Source organism: Falco naumanni, chromosome 11 (assembly GCF_017639655.2).
Source record: "Falco naumanni isolate bFalNau1 chromosome 11, bFalNau1.pat, whole genome shotgun sequence".
Lineage (NCBI taxonomy): Eukaryota > Metazoa > Chordata > Aves > Falconiformes > Falconidae > Falco > Falco naumanni.
The window spans coordinates 20,041,179-20,058,032 of record NC_054064.1 but is presented as its reverse complement, the minus strand read 5'-3'; the positions used below and the strand labels follow the sequence as shown (position 1 = coordinate 20,058,032).

General features: G+C 36.5%; 1 long non-coding RNA gene across 1 annotated transcript; it reads left to right on the top strand.

The window, feature by feature from the left end:
* Nucleotides 1-1,469: 1,469 nt before the first annotated feature.
* LOC121095793 lies at nucleotides 1,470-6,101 on the top strand. The gene is made up of 2 exons (XR_005830207.1): nucleotides 1,470-1,556; nucleotides 5,232-6,101. It is a non-coding gene; the product is annotated as an uncharacterized LOC121095793 (long non-coding RNA).
* Nucleotides 6,102-16,854: the final 10,753 nt, after the last annotated feature.

The following is a 16,854-nucleotide window of genomic DNA, read 5'->3' as shown; positions in this document are numbered from 1 at the left end:
AAGAAACCATTTTCAACATATGGCATAAGGGTTTGTATTTGGTCTAGACCAACAAGAATTTTAAAAAATAAAGTGTTTTGTTTAATATTTGAGGTTGTAAAACATTTTTATTACCATGTAAAGTTTCACGAACATTTCTGAACTATAGAAACCAGTTTCAAGTTAACAACTGAGGTTCTGGATGCACTTCAAGGCTAGCAAAAACAAAATAATACTTGAAGTTTAGATCTCTCTGAAGGCTGTGAAAAACACTTTGATATTTTCACTTTGAAAATAGTTCACTTACAAATTTTAACTACAGCACAGATAATCATCTGATGGCTGCTCAGCGGTTCATGTGAAATGAAATCAGCTTCAGTCTATAACATTTAGGTAGTACTCAGGAGCCACATTAGTTAGTAGAAAAACCACAACACTTTTCATCAGCTATGAAAGTATGCATCGTAATCGGAATAAGGTTTCTGGAAGTATTTACTTTCCATATTAGGCATGCCTGCATGCTTTCCAAATTATTAGTAGTTTAGACTATGCAAACACAACTTTACCTTATTTGCATATCCATCCCTACATATTTTAAAATTGTTCCCTTAGTAACTGTATCCTGATGGAAAATGCAGACTTCCTACTTGCAGACCAAATAAGAAAACAACACAACAGTTGACATCTGCCTGCATGATATCATACAGATTACCCAAAAAAAAAAAAATTAAAAAAAAATATTACTTGGCAACAAAACAACATGGGAAACTTCTATTCACAGGTGGTTTACCATTGACTGTCATTGGACTGTATGGTGAAAAAGCTCCCTTTTCTACCAATAACTACAAATAAAAAATTTAGAAAAGATATATTGTGGAGAAAGGGAATAAACTATAAAAAAATATATTCTTCTAATTCTAAGATATTATATCGAGGATGAACTTTATTTGTATTTTAATATCTCTAGATGTATTGTGTGTTTTTTAAATGTAGATTATGCCAATATAGGTTGAAGAGAAGAAATTATTTGCACCCTGTTTAAAGTCCCTTTACCACTAAGTAATATAAAGTAGCCCAAATTCAAATGAGAATTGGGTCACTGTCCTCTAAAATTGCATTACCTTCCAAACCATGGAGTCAATTTACATTTGTACAGAAAGAATTGCAATACAGTCAGATTCAAATAGAAATACTTTATGCTTACTTATTTTCCTCCTCTTTTTCACACATGCAAAAGCCTACACAACGGACAAGAGTGATGAAGCAGACCTTTGAAACCTACATTTTTTAAAAAGTAGTAAATAATAAATACATATTTTAGAGTGAGAAATATTTAAGGCCAGAGTACAAGAATCAAAAGTTCCTGAACAAGGGATATTAAGATCAATATGCGGTCTTGCTATTTTGTGTCTTGTCTCAATTTAAATCCCAATATATACAATGGACACTGTATTTCCGAAGAACTTAATTGTGGAAAAGAAGGTTGAGAGATAAGTTTCAACTCCTCTACCCTGCCTTGCCTGAGGATATACCCCTACATGCCTGCAACCATCTTGTCTGGCACTCTCCTCTATCAGGTTTCTTGGCTCTTTATTCTCTTTTTAAGTACTTATTTTAATTTTACTTAATTTAGAATTTTATAAGAGCTAAAATATTGTGTTGAAAAGGCGTATTTAAATAGTTGATATTCAAACTATTGTTGCAGTGTTTTTAGCTATCATAAGCACCAACACTTCACCCCTGAACTATGGTCTGACTGACACTGCAGTGTCTGTAACACTGAGCTGAGCTGTTTGCAGTCGGATTGTGTCCTTTGCAACCGGCAAGGTTAGAAAAAGTTCTAGTAAATAACAAGCTAGTAAAAGTAAGTAACCACACCGTTTTCCATCTTCAGTAGCTGCTAACTTGATTATTTCACATTCTAGAGTTAAGGCTTGATTTACACTTCCCAAGTTTCAGCTAATTTCTCCATGATCAGACCTTGTGTGATACTGGATAAGTATTTGAAGGATTCTTGTGCCTAGAATTTACCTGGACCAAGGCCCGCCCAGACAAACTTGCTGCCCATAACCTATTTCAGAGCGTATTCGCTGAGGCTTGACTGTACAGGCCAAGATCCATAAGTTATTTAGGATATAGGTCCAATTTGATGGGAGAAGTCTGAACACTACCAAGCTTGTACTCCTTCTGAGGCCCAAGCAAATATCAGTGTATAACTGTGCAGTGAATCTCTGCTCACTTCCCTGATTGCAGGTAGGTGAAAATATTTCCCACCTCACAAGCCTGTTGTAGATATCTATCTGTTCACTGTTTTCACATCCTACTGTATGAGTTATGGAGGAGAGGGAGGCAAGAGCGGTAACATCTGACTTGACATGGATAAGTCAGCACTCCCATCACAATCCCACATCAGTTCTTTGGAGGCTACGTTCACTTTAAGTGATCCTGAGTTTAATACTCACAAACATTAGATTACTAAAAAAGTCAAACAGGAAAAGGTGCCAGAGTAAATTTACAGGAGTTTCCTTCCATTCTGAAGACACACTGATGTATCAGCATGAAAGGAAAAGACAGAGGAAGGAAGTTGGCAGAAACACCAACTTGTTTTCAGAAATACATCTTTATATTTGCCTCAGAGTAGAAACCTTTTCAGCATTCATGTGTTAAGCTTCGTTTAGAGTCTGGATGGTCGTGTCCATGTTCACTTGCAAATATATATTATTTATGGGCTGATCTCACAAATATTTACTACTGAACATATGGGTGAATGTTCAGCTGGTGTAAATCAGCAGAACCACCAATCTCATTTACATTAGCCAAAGCTCCAGCATGTTATGTTTATTACATTAGGGACCCATTCATATGGATAGGATTTACCCTGGTAACTATCCATAGGTTGGTTAATCCAATCTACAGGTTGACAATGGTTGCAGAATTCTTCCCCTACTTATGCTTTGTGCAATGCAGAGCTTAAGCTGTTGTTTAATGAACGTTTTGTTATATCTTGCATAAAAATTTAAGGTCAGCGTTGTGCTCCTGATACTTTCATAGAAAACAACTGAAAAGTTAAAATTATGAGTTAGTAAACCCCTACTTACACAGTCACATGAAGTAATCAGCAATGCATGCCCTAAGCCATAATGGTGCAAGTTATAGCGTAACCCTGAGCACTTCCTGGGAAGGGCAGCAATCGTCTGGTTGCTCTTCAGGACACTCAACACCTCATAGGATTTACTTAGCAACCTTAGTGTGGAATCAACAACTTGTCAGAACATTATACCAACATCACATGGGTTTCTGGAACAAGAAAGAATTGAAGCACTTTTTCCTTACAGACCCTCTTTGTCAAAAGAGGGAAGTGATTTCCTTTGTGCAGAGACCTTTGGTAAAGCCCTCTTCTGTAACACCCACAGTAGTCCACTCCTATATGTGAATGCAACATTATTTTCAAAAAACCAAAACCCAAGGTGTATCAGTACCTTGGTCTGCCTTTCAGCTCTGGATGAAATGCAAAGGTAAATCTAAAAATTAGTAATGTGGTCTGAAACAGAAGTTAAGCAACAATGGAAATTTCATATCTTTTGTCACTGGTAGTGTATAAAACCACAAACAGCAATGTTTTATTGCTAGATTTGCCTATCTGCTACACAAACAAGTTATTATATAGCATGCAGCATGACTGGAGGTAAAACTGAACTTCCTCCTCCCCCAGCCTGTCTTTTCTCATTTTCTCTCAATTACCGTATTTTCCATATTGTTTCCTGCAGCATTTATGGCTTACATTTTGAACCGCAGATCAAATACTTAAAAAGCATATTTCCCTCCAGGTTTTAAAGTTCTTCACTCACTTTTTAATTTTTTGTTCCAGACAACTATTCAAAGCTGTTGCTTGAGTAAGTAGTAATAAAAGGTAGCAGACAACTGACCTCCTCTAGATTTCTGGAAAAGTAATTAGTGAAATTCTCTAGAGACTTGGAGACATGGGTGATATATTACCACCTGCAGGTGGTTTAGAAAGGCATATTTTACAACACCCACACAGTCATAATCAACTTACATATTTTAATGTAGGAGCAGTATAACAATATTACATGAAAATGTGTTTTTTAAGCAACATATTTCAGTTTTCTAGGACTCATACCACATCCTTTAAAAGATCTATTATTATAGACGTAATGTCAAAATGACAACTGATGTTGGAGGCAGACACAATAATGTAAAGTTTTCAACACTCCTTATCTCATCCAACAACCAATAACAGTCTCTCTGCTAGGATTTTGCAATAGAAGAAACAATGTAAACTAGGCATACTCATTTTTCAACTTCTCCTTTGGTAATTTTTGCTTGTCATCATCACTGCATGCATTTACCCCTTCATAAGTGAGACCCAGAAGCTGTCTTCAGAACAGTATTTCAGGTAAAATATTTAAAAGTGTGATTGCCAGCCAGTGATTTCAACCAAGACATCTTGTTTCCTCTTTGAAGACTAAAACTAAACCTTAAGTAACCCTGAAATCATATTTCTTTCAGTACGTATATATTTCTAACAATAGCAAGGAATTCATATTTGACTATTCTTCCTCTTAAAAAAAAAATAATCTCAATGATCTCATTTTCACATACTTGAAGTACCACGTCCACTAAACTAGTACTACATATACTAGTATTTCAAGTGAAAACATCCCCAAACCCAACAAAAATCAAAAACCTAGAAGAAAATAAGTGTGCCACACAATATTTTTTTCCCAAACAAATGATTGAGGCAGTTGATTACCTGAAAAAATTGTAAATAAAGTACCTATACAGTGACCCAAAGAAATAAAAGGAAAGGATGTAACTGAACTAGTAGAAAGGAATATGATAAAGGAGAGAGCCAACAGATCCTCATGACATTGAAGAAGGTAAAGCAGTGTTCAGAAGGCTCTTCTTTACAGGTACGTCTTGCACTCCCAATCCTTCAGTGTATTCCAAGAACGACTGAAAATGAGAAGCAGTTCCCTGTATCTGTTGTTAGGCATACTGGCGCATTAACAGGAACATGATGATATAGCCTTCGTAGTATTGCTCACCTCATTTTGGGGCTAGACAGTGTAAAGAGGGGAGATGGGAATGCCTGGCATATGTCAGGTCCAAGATTTAGCTCAGCATGCTACTCCATGCTCACAGATCCCTGACTGTACGCTCAGTCCACTTTTCTGGTGATTTATTGCAACAGAACAACTTCTATGAGTTTTTGTCTTTATTTTAACCAGAAATGGGGCAAGGAATGCAGGAAAATAAGCACCAGCAGTAAGTGAATTCAAAGGTCAGTTCCAGAGAAGTACAAATGAATTTCTCATTGCATGAACACAGGGCCAATCTCAGAAATAGTTCTCAATTAATAATGATCATGTTATGAATACATTTACCAGAAGGAGGAATGCAAATCAAAGATCACACGATGGTTTCTATGAGAAGCCCTCAGGACTGGAATCCAGACTGAAATGACTTTGAATCCATACAGATGTGCTGATCTGCTATTTGGAATCTGTGAGAGCAATCAGTTTTTTGGCATTAATTGTATGAAGGTTTCTCTTGATGTATCTCTTTCTGCTTCCAAATTATCTTTTTTTTTATAAGAACTAAAAACGATATCCCCAGAAGAAAGATGACAAGGGAGATTTCTTCACACTAGAGAGAACACCGCCTATTCTTCACAAGCATGAAGTGACGTAGGACAATTTCGGTTTCAAAAGGCATGTAACAATCTCAGTACAGTTGGCCTGTGGAATGCCACGCTAAAGCAGCTGTGGAGGTTTGGGATTGGGGCTGACCAGGGCCTGACCAAGTGAGACCAAGTCACCTCTCACAGGAGCCTGCATTTATCTACATTTGTCCATCTAGACACACCTACACAAAAGGTAAACCTGCACTGTAAAAATAAAACTCAAAACCAGATCAGGTGTCAGTGAAGTCAAGAACTTCTAACTATTTTAATGGTGAAGTTAAACTGGTTGTTAAGCTTTTTTGTTGTTGTTGTTTGATTTTCTTTTTTTTTTCTGTAATAGCATGTTTATCTTTAAAATTGACTGCAATGTATATAGTCATACAGACTGTTGTGGACTAAAAGCCCTTAATATGTCTCTGTGCGTCATACGTTGCATTTTCTGATTTAGTTGCCTTAGTTACTATACAACAGCAAAGAAGACATTTTTTAATCCATGGATCTTAATATATTTTCAAAGGAAAAAACAAAATTAATTTGCCACAAATACAGTAATAATTGACAAAAAATTTATAGAAAGGTAGAGTGACCTGCTAAAACAATACAGCAGGTCTGTGGGTAATCTTAGAATAAAATCCAGATCTTTCACTTCTCAGAGCATGTGTATCCTGTGACTACTTTTACAGGATCAGTGTAGCCCAGAACTACAGATTCAAGTTAGTTAAGCTTTCACAGAGTAAATATGATGATCCTGCAAGTGTGCTATTACAAAGACACATGCTTTCAGTCCTGTCTCAGCGCATCAACGTCTCTCTTCATTTGCTTTGCATGCTTTCTAATCTTTCAGATCTATAACCCCAATACTCAAAAGTAAGCGTACAATGACACAGCTGAAAGTTGTGAGCATACCTTACATAAGCACACTAATTCTATGTCCTAGGCTCTGCTGATGCACTCACGATACTTTTGTGCAAGCCTAGGTTGGAAAACTCGTTATGTAAGTTGGGCTCACCTAAAGCGAGCATGCATCATGCGCGCTGCAGTAGGAAGCAGAGTGCAACGTGAATACACGTACGGAGCTACTATTTTTCACCTCTCAAATATTTCGATGTAAAAATAGCTCCTTTCCACCTGTGAAAACTGCTTTGAGTTTTCTTTATAAGCCCAAGGTTAAAAGAAAAATGTTGTGCTTTTTCATGAAACTAAGAAAATAGGATTTCCCTCTGTAGCTGAGAAAACATTTCTGTTCAGCTGTCACACTGTTCATTTGGAATAACTACAGCCAAATTTTGCATTTGTGCATAACTCTTGCTCATTTTAAACAGGTGCCATCCAGGAGTAGAATTAGACCTAGCTTTTACTCAAGAGTATGCACAGAGGAAAGAAACAGGAAGATGTGATAAGATTAATTCACAGCTGATTCAAATTACTGTGAAGCCACTAAATCTAGAACACAGTCTCACAGTTTCTTGAAATTCTCTGCTGAAAGGAGCTATCTGAAATGCCAAAAATTGTTAACTAATTCTGGAATTGTGACACAATTTTGCTTCGGTTCTGCATCTCATGAATTTGTCATGCCTTTGTATATTGTTTGCCTAAATAGACTTCCTGCTATTATTTTGTCAAACACAGCTGTAAGGAACTATATGTTATAGTTATTCTAATCAATGCATATATTCAAAGAACTGAACCTGAAGGTGAATTATCTGAACACGAGTTTTGACTCTGGCTGTAAAGTCAAAAGTTTGGAGGTCTTGTTTTAATTTTTAACAGAGACAGCACAACAGATGCATCTCTTCCCTCACAGGTTTTCTTAAATACCTGCATTGAGCCATGAGGCAGAAGAGACCTGCATTTGCTGACAGAGAACGATCTCCATTCACACATACAGTTCTGGGACCAGCACAAAGGCTGAATGGAATTTATATCCCTCCTTCACCTAGTCACCACTTGCTTATCTATCACAGTAGTAGTTTGAAACTAGTTTGAAAGTAGGTTGAAACTGATCTTTCATGTCACCCATACTTCAGATCTGGTATGCCCTGGGGGAAAAGCAGAAACGTATCCCATACACATCCATGCAGAAATCAATCACTGAGGAGAGACTTCAGGATTCAGAGACTTTTTAATCTTATTTGACTGTATTAAATAGTTCCTGAAACCTCACAGTAACAGGAGGAAATTCAATTAGTTAACTAACCTAAGAATGGTTTTAAGAACCCAACTTCATTCTGCACTGCCAAAATTATGTACTGCTAAGTAGATTTTGAGGCAATTCTTATTAGTTTCTAATATCTACATTCTTGCTGAACATAAATTTACTACTGACTGTCTTTTCCAGAGTGAATCTCTGTTTCTTACATATATATAGGAGTTATTTTCACACTTTCTAGCTCTTCATTGCTAACTTTGTCCTAAGTGAGCTTTCAGAAAGACTCACCAAAGACCCTACTATTTCCCTAGCTATCTACATCCAAACTTGGAATCTAATGCATTTAAGCCTGGTGCTCTGTCAAAGTTAATAGTCATAATTGCCTAATTATCTGCTCTAGTATGATGGTAAAACCTTTTAACATTTCTCTTTTCCCCAAGGAGAGTGTATTGCAGTTTCTGGAATGCTGCCTTACCCTTCTTTTGGGAATACTTAGGCAAAGAATTCATTTTGCTCTCAGCTAAATGAACCTTATGCTCTCCCTCTGTAGCCATACTGTCTGTTTGCCTGGCTGTTTTACATGAAGAGTATACACCTATATTGAGATATATAGTAAATTCACTAGCATGTTCTGTTTGCCATATTGCCATCTCACTTCCAGTGGTGTAAATCACAGTGTAAGTAATTATGCTGATCTCATCAGAATTACTTTAGCCATGCAATGTTATATTAGTTTTAATTCCCTCTGATTCAGCCCCAAGTTTTTCAAGGCTACTTGAATTATAGGAGCCCTGTGATGGCTCTAAACTGTACCAGAAGATAACTTCTGGTCTAAGCTGCCGAGAAGGGTCGCTCTGTAGGTGAACTGAACACAGTTCTAAGACATCTAGACTAGAGCCTCCATCACCTTGCTCCTATGAAGTCACCTACATCAAATCATCGTGAGAGATACTAGGTATAAACAGCGTTGATAAAAATAACATACTAGGTAGGTGCTGAAATAGTTGTGAAAAAGAATTATTTTTCTTTATGGCACACTGCAAATTTCATATAAAAGAGGTTCAAGTTAAGGTCAGTGGCTACTGTAATGTTCTAATAACAAACCTAAAATCAGAAGTACATTCACTCAGGATTTAGATTTGTAAACCATGCCTGCATGCCTTATTGCTCTACTTTACATTTTTGTGTTCATTATTCCTTCATTTCTAGAATCTAACATTTTGAAAGTTTGAGTGTAAATCAGAATCCACATTACGCATCACCTTTTTTGTCTGCAACACATTAAACACAATCAGTCCAACCGAATGTATTGGGAAACTAAAGCACTTCGGAGCCTAATTCAGGTGTGGAACTTGGGTCCCCTTTGCAAACACAAAGGTGTGTTTTCAGTCACGGCCCTTTTTTATTCCTCCTCCAGATTAATTCCTTCCTTTAAGTCAATCTCTCCATAAAGTCTGTTTTTCTTCCCACCTACTTGTTAAAACAACTGAGTGTTTATGGTTATTTCTTCCTTTAAAATTAAAGTTTTTATTCTCCCTCTCCATTTGGCCTTATTGGCCAAGTCAAGTGGTGTCCCCATAACTGCAGAATTCTGCTTCTGTTCCTCCATCCTACTGCAAGACTCCACTGCCACTCGACCATGTATAAGCTGAATCCCTGGGGACCAGGATATCTATGTGGTACATTTTAGAGGGCAACCTTACTACCCACCCCTCTGGCAACTGACTGTCCTGGAAAAGGACTCCACAGACAAGAAAAATGCAGCAAGTGATCCCACATGGGCCACTTTTACTAGGCTAATAGAGAAATGACCTTGTGGGAGGACATCCTTTCAAAAGTAGCTAAATCTGCTGATGACAGAGAGCTGAGAAGTAGTAAATACAGAGGAACAGAGCAAACAAAGTCATAATGATTTGGATAGAATTAGGCTTATGGGATGCTAAGTAGTTTATGCAGTTCTGTGTAAAGAAGTAAAAGGTAATGAGGCTAGGGACCAAACATAATCACGGAGACTGAAGTCTAAATCAAAGCACAACACAGAATACAGACCAGGAAAAGGAAGTGGGAATAAGATAGTTTAAAGTGTTTTCCATGATCATGCACAATATTTGGCAGCAATAAAAAGGCAAACAAAAGTTCAGAGCAGGAAACTGGATAAGGTAGAGGGAAAAGAATAAAGGGGGAATTATAATTTATCAATGGAAGGCATTCTGGCACCACATGAAAGAATACAGAGGCCACATGTGGGATATTGTGTGCAATTCTGATCACCACGTTACACTGCAGAAAGGACATCACTGGGATGAAATAAAGCACTAGATGGACATCAAAATGTCTTACAGTTTGGGAGGATGGATTGTTAATTCAGAAGAATGATTAGTCAGCTTCAGCATTTGCAGGTTTTCAGAAATTATTTACAAATCATCATAGTGCTAGAACTTATTCTAAGTGGAAGGGCATGGACTGATGACAGGCTGATAGTGAATTCAAGTAAAATGTTAAATTAGATATTATAAAGTACAATTAGTAATTCAGCTAGACAATAAAACACTTTGCCAAGGCAGACTGCAGCAGTTCTGTTTATTTTAGGTCCTCAAAAGCAGGCTGGATTACTTTAGTCTATTTCTGCAACTTTTAACAGCAAACATCCTATTAACTTAGCAAAACTTTTGCATGAAAAATACTTAGAAGTGAACTCATAACTCGTAAGGAGTTGAAAAAAGTTAAGAGACACAGTTCATACTGACAAGGGAAACTGTGTAGCTAAAATTCCCTTACAAATTATTAGAAATGGTGGTGTAAGAGGCTGTAACTCTAAGTGAAGTATGTAAGTACATGCTTAATTTGATACATAGTAGAATTAGAGTGGCCAGTGAAACCACTCCTCAATTAAAGGTAAGCACGTGCTTAAGCAATACAGTAAACTCCAGATAAATGCATACTAGATTTGTAACTATTTGGCAGGTTTAAGTATGCCATCTACAAACTTCTCATGTATTCTACAACATGTATAGGCCCAAATACTAAAAGACAGACTACACATACATTTATGTTCTTGCATACAAATAATTCCAATGTTAAAGTTGAAAATGTGCCTAAATTTGTGTGACAACTTGACTAGGTCTTTAAAGAGAGGTTTTTAAGCATTCAAAATATTCAAAGTACCACCTAGCATGGATCAACTATGGAATGCAGTGGGTACTTAAATACTTAATACTTCAAGAAAAAAAAGCCATGCTTATAAAAAAAAAGTGGTTTTACAAGAAGTTATATAAAACACCCATTCTTTTAATATTAATTCTAAGTAACTACATTCAGGAACTGCTGAAGTGACTTACATCATACCTTCCTCTTCAATTTCAGTCTTTAGGAATCCAGAAATTTTCAGATTTTTTTTTTTCAAGAAAGAAAGCAAGTTAAAGATACCATCATATGTGCTTTTCTGTTCAATTACTGCACAGTCCTATTACTGAATGGATGTCCTATTTATAAACACCCACAAGATAACTTTAAAAAAATACACAGATAAATGTAAAGCTGTTTTTTCTGACATGCAGTGCATTTGAAAGTGCTAATAAATCAAATAGTGTAAAAAGAGCAGCTTTTTTTTTTCTTTTTACAAACTAATAGTTGAGATGTTATATGCAATCAATAGATATGAATAAATCTATTTTGAAGGGGTTTAACTAGTTTCTACTCAGTCAGGGCATACCAAAATCTTCTGTCAATAAAGCCTGGATTAAAAAACTAGCACTATCTGATACATTTGGCACATCAACCAGCAGGAATTCTTTATAACAGCAAAAGCGAGAGATGACATAAAGATGCAGGGGAAAATGAAACTCAAAAAGCTCCTAAAATCAAGGAACAGAAACAAACAATTCCCAAACAAAAAATATCTGAGAAGCTGAACTAAAACTGCAATATACGTACGACATATAAAGGAACAGAGAATCAAATAAAAGCAATGCAAATGAAAGGGAACAGAATCTTCTAGAGAGATGAAGGGTAGCCTGGGGAAAGTCTCCAGAAAAAGAATTGCACGAAAGTGTTACAAAAGTAGAGGAAAGGTGGAAAAAGAAGGCAGTGAGTAATGAGAAAGCACAGTGCCCACAAAAGCCATAAAGCACAAAGATGAAAAAAAATAAAGCAAGCATTCTCTTTCCTTTTCCTCACTCCTCGACATCTATTTGCCCTCTAAGAATTGTTCTTGCACTTATTTTTATTTTTCCAGAAACTGCAAGATTGGACTGCGATGGAAACCAGGGTTAAAACCTGTTTCACTTTTACTTTTTATCTTCACATGTAAAAATTAAAAGCCTGAATTTCAGTGTTAATTTCTGACAAACTATGAAGCTGTTTTGCTTTATGTACCTAAAGGCCTCGCATCCAAAATTTCCAGTGCAGGGATTTACGGATGTGCAGAGTCCCTGACAAATCAGCTCCTATGTGACAAGATGTGCATTTAAAGCTCTACACTCAAAATCACTTACGTTCCTTTGCCTCCCATTCAGTGTCTCCTGAACATCACAAAAAGACTGTGATATGTCTGCTGAAGGACTTATCAGTACTGTTGTAAAACATGCTGGAAACAAAATGAAAGAAAACTTCTTGATAGCAAGGGGACAGTTTTGCAAGTGTGGAAAACATTATCTCACTTTTCTGAAGTTCCTGTTTTCGTAAATGAAATTGTTTCTCCTCTATACTGTTCAGAAAGGCACTCTCTACTGACTGCTCTAACAATCATTAAAAATGTGGGTAGTAGAGTGGTTTTCCCCAGTTTTTCCTTCCTTATCAGTTTGGACTTTCGAGTTCTGTAAGTCCTATACATACTAGCATATGGATACATATCCATATGAGCAAATGGATAGTGTATGAGCACTAAAGCGAGGAAACCAAGCTAGAGAAAACAATTTCTGTATTTAAAAGACTTTTTTTGAGAGACAATCCTAGAAATTTAAAGATTAGCTTTAAGTACTTCTCATTAGAGTGAAGCAAGGATTTGGGGGGTTTCCACCATAAAGACTTCCCAAAGCTCTTTGTGAAAAATCAAGGGAGAGCTCCGATGCAAATTAACACAGCAACTTGGATACTTCTCTGTTCTGTTTCTAAGAACTCACACCCAATTACCTACATCCCAGAAAACACTTTAACTACCGAACATTCACATAGCCTAGAATGCTCTTTTCCTTTTGGCTATAAGCTAAAAGACTTCAACAAAAGCAAATGAATATACAGAACTGCCACATACAGTAAGGCAATATTTTAGAACGAAAAACTATCGTAGCTATAAATCCCAAATCAGTTCTCCTTTATGATCCTGTGTAGTTCTCAGATTTCTGTTATTTTGGGGATGCATCGTCAGCTAAGCTGCTCCTAGGTAGTTCAGCAACTGTGTGCCATTAAAGATAGAAATCACGGAAAACAGAGATGCAGATTAAAAGACCACATTAGATATAAATAAATAATAGTGAATTTCAATGTATACCAGCTCTTGGATGGAAGAAGTGGAAGTGGTGATAGCATACTGAGAAAATCAATTGTTAACATGTCTACAAATGTCCCATATATTTTCCAGGTATTCTTTCAAGGCATTACACTGTGCTAATTTGTTCCTAGAAAACTAGGTAATTAATACATTTGTTTTATTGTTATTGATATATATTGCGCCATCTTAGTTGCCTTCACTAAGATTTATTTCTCCTTTACAAGGAGAGCTATTTTCTGAACAGTATCACAACCAAGTTCTCATCTAGCCAAATGGAGTCACAGTGTTTTTATGGAGGGAAGAAAACCTCTTTATCAGGGACCAGAGTCCCTCATCAGAACGGATCCATTGAGGTTTTCCACTGGTTCAGAGTTACTTAGGAGGATGAAAGGAAGAAAATGTTTGGCAGGCTGTAAAACTTAAAACCACAAACAGCTATTTAGACCTGGAGCTCATGAATCTAGTAGAGCTGATAAGAATTTAAATATCTTCTCTCATAAATTTATACCAGAGTAACAATATATTCAGTGTCTCCATTAAAACAGGATGAAATAATATGGAGAACACATACTTTGCTTCAGTGTACTTTCCTTCTAGTTCTGAAGCCAAAAAACGTTTTTGTTACTTGGTCCACTCCTGGAAGAAAAATGCACCAAAAATAACAACACAAAGAAGGACTCTTTCAGCTGTAAACTTGTTATCTGTGTTTGATGTGTTCATTAAAAGCTACTCATTATATTGCTCCAAATCCCCATGGTTCCAACCATTCTGAGCAATTCCTAAACGGCAGAATGAATTGTCACTATGTATCATTCTCCATGCACTTCCTTCCAAAATTCTAGATTTCAAAGTTTGATTTTGTAAGATCTGCAAGAAAGATACTGTAAGAGGAAAAGGATATCTTGAAGAACACGCTATAAGAATCCCAAGGCCTCTTTAAAAGTGAATGGCCAGTCTCCCAGAAGGATGAAAGAGTACATTTGATGGTGGATGTTCTGTTTATCATATGAAAAAAACCTACTCCTCCTCTGAGACTTCACAAGCTGGAAATGCAGTTTCTCTGCTGTCTGTTACACTTGGGTACTTCTGCTTAAATTATCCATTCCATAGATTCCTTCTTGTCTTAACTTGAAGCTTGTCACATTAGGACGTGATGGAACACTAATGCAAGCAATTTTTATCTAACAGATACAAATAGTACTGACTACTATCTCCCTAAACTTCCTTTCCTGTTGGCTTAACATAAACATATCCAGTTAAAACACCTAGGAAGTCATAGATACAAAATACATTTCTGAAGTGAATATACAGACCGTTTGCATTCCCAGATACCAAGAGCAAAAAGGATATTGCAATCTCACAATATTAATATCCACATAAAATAGGTCACTGAATCTAATGCAGAAAATCTTGCATTTAGGGTTTGTGCAACTCACTCAACTCCTGTCACTGGATGGGAAACAGGAATCATTATACTGATAATGCAGGACAGCACTGATTCTTGGTAAACAGATGTAGATCAGCTAGCAAAGATTCCTTTGTGTTAGTCAGGATGGCTAAGTGAAAAATTACACATTTTGTTTTGCCACAGCATAGGACAGCAGTTATGTCTTAGAACCCTGTGGATGCGAATAAAGACAGATTTCCTCTTGCAGCTATTATAAAAACGTGCTCCTCTAGGCAAGTGAGGCTTATGAAGTTCTGAGGCATCTCACACTGGTGAAAACATTCCAACCTCAATCTCAGCCTCAACGATATCCCCAGCTCAGTCACACAGCTTGCCTGCTAAATAAGACCCAAGAAAATTGTGGTGATCCCAGCCTGAGAATGCTAAAAAGGAGGAAGATGAAAATTATTGCATTAAAGGGTGTATGCATCAAAGTGCTGTCTATTGACTTTCATTTTACAAAAATACCATTGGAAAGCATGTCATGTAAAGGGACTTCCATATAAACACGGTACTCTTTCTAATCCTTCTGCGTTGTCAAATCACAATAAAGAGCTGTGTTAATGAAACAGAATAATTAAAATCATAGCATTAGCATTTTTTCCCCTAAAAAAAATATCAGATTATCACAGTACTTCCTTAGTTTATGTGTTTCAATTAGACCAGTATTTCAATGTGAATTTGGTTTGACCCAACTGACCTACTCCTGGCTTTATGCTGGTACTACAGGACTCAGAATGTAACTCTTTTTAAAATGGGACTTCCCATTTTCTCTCTAAACCTATTTCTCTTTCCACATTAAAGGAGAATGGAAAATGGAACAGAAACTGTGCAGCATAAACTAGAAACAAACACAGACTCAAATGCCTATTACAAGAACAGCATTATATATTAACTACTTCTGTTTTCAAAATTATTGTAAAACACCACATTATTATTTTCATTAGGAAAATTACTAGGCTAAAAGTACCACTACATTGATGGTATTTTCCCATCTAGGAAGATGAAAAATTTTAGAAATACTCAGTCAGACAAAAGCCTAATTCAAATTTTATTGCCAGAACTTCCAGCCAGCACAATGTACTTCAACAATACATTTTTAACAATTCTTCTTTGATGAGTAAATAGGTAAAATAGTTGCATGAAGTAAGTCGCATAGAATGAAATACTTAAATATGAGAAGTGTGACTGCCTGTTTACCGTGAAAAGAGCTGGCACTTTAGCACTGGCTCAGAAAGCACCATTCTTTATTCTGATGTTGGTCCTTTTTTGGCCCTAATTAAACAAGACAGCGCTGTAAAGTATCTTTCTACTTTGTGAACATACATCCACTGATGTTTGCATGTAGAACAGCAGCTTATGGCTCAACAGCAAGATATTCTGGATTGGAACATGCATACAATTCCAGATATCAAAGTTAGCTTCAGTTTGACTTTGTGAGATTCTAAAAGCAGCTGTGCTTTGTTGCACTTCCTTAGATCCCAATAGTGATTTAGTTCTGAGGATTATATATTTGTCTCTTATGTGTCAAAAGTCTTATCCCTAGTGACATTACAACTCTGTTTTTGTATTTAATGTAAAAGCATGATAGCTTCACATTGATGATTGTCAGCAGTTGCTATTTATCATCTGTCAAAAGTTTTCCTCATGGGAAGACAGAAAATCAAATGGATTATAGCTGGTTTTTTAGTTGCTTAAAGGAATCTTACATGACACAGGCTAAAAAGAATGGCGAAACTGCTCCTGACAACCAAGTTAGCATTCATAGCAATATGCGATTTTATGTACATAGCAGGAGAACTGTCAGCCGTCTTGACAAAGCAGCACACTTAAAAATGCTATGTCGGTTTACTCGTCTGACCTCTTGGTTGCAAGACCACCTGACACTGTAGTTGCGCACTTCTAAAGCTACTTACAGTACCCTATAGGAAAAAAAAAGTGAAACCCCAGGACTGCAAGCAAACATGATAGATAAAAGATCTAACAGTAGATCGTAAAAATGTCATATAATTACACCTCTGCAATATCTTTTGCTTAAGATTTTTAGAACTGAGGGATATAGTCTCCAAAGACAGAAAGAATGA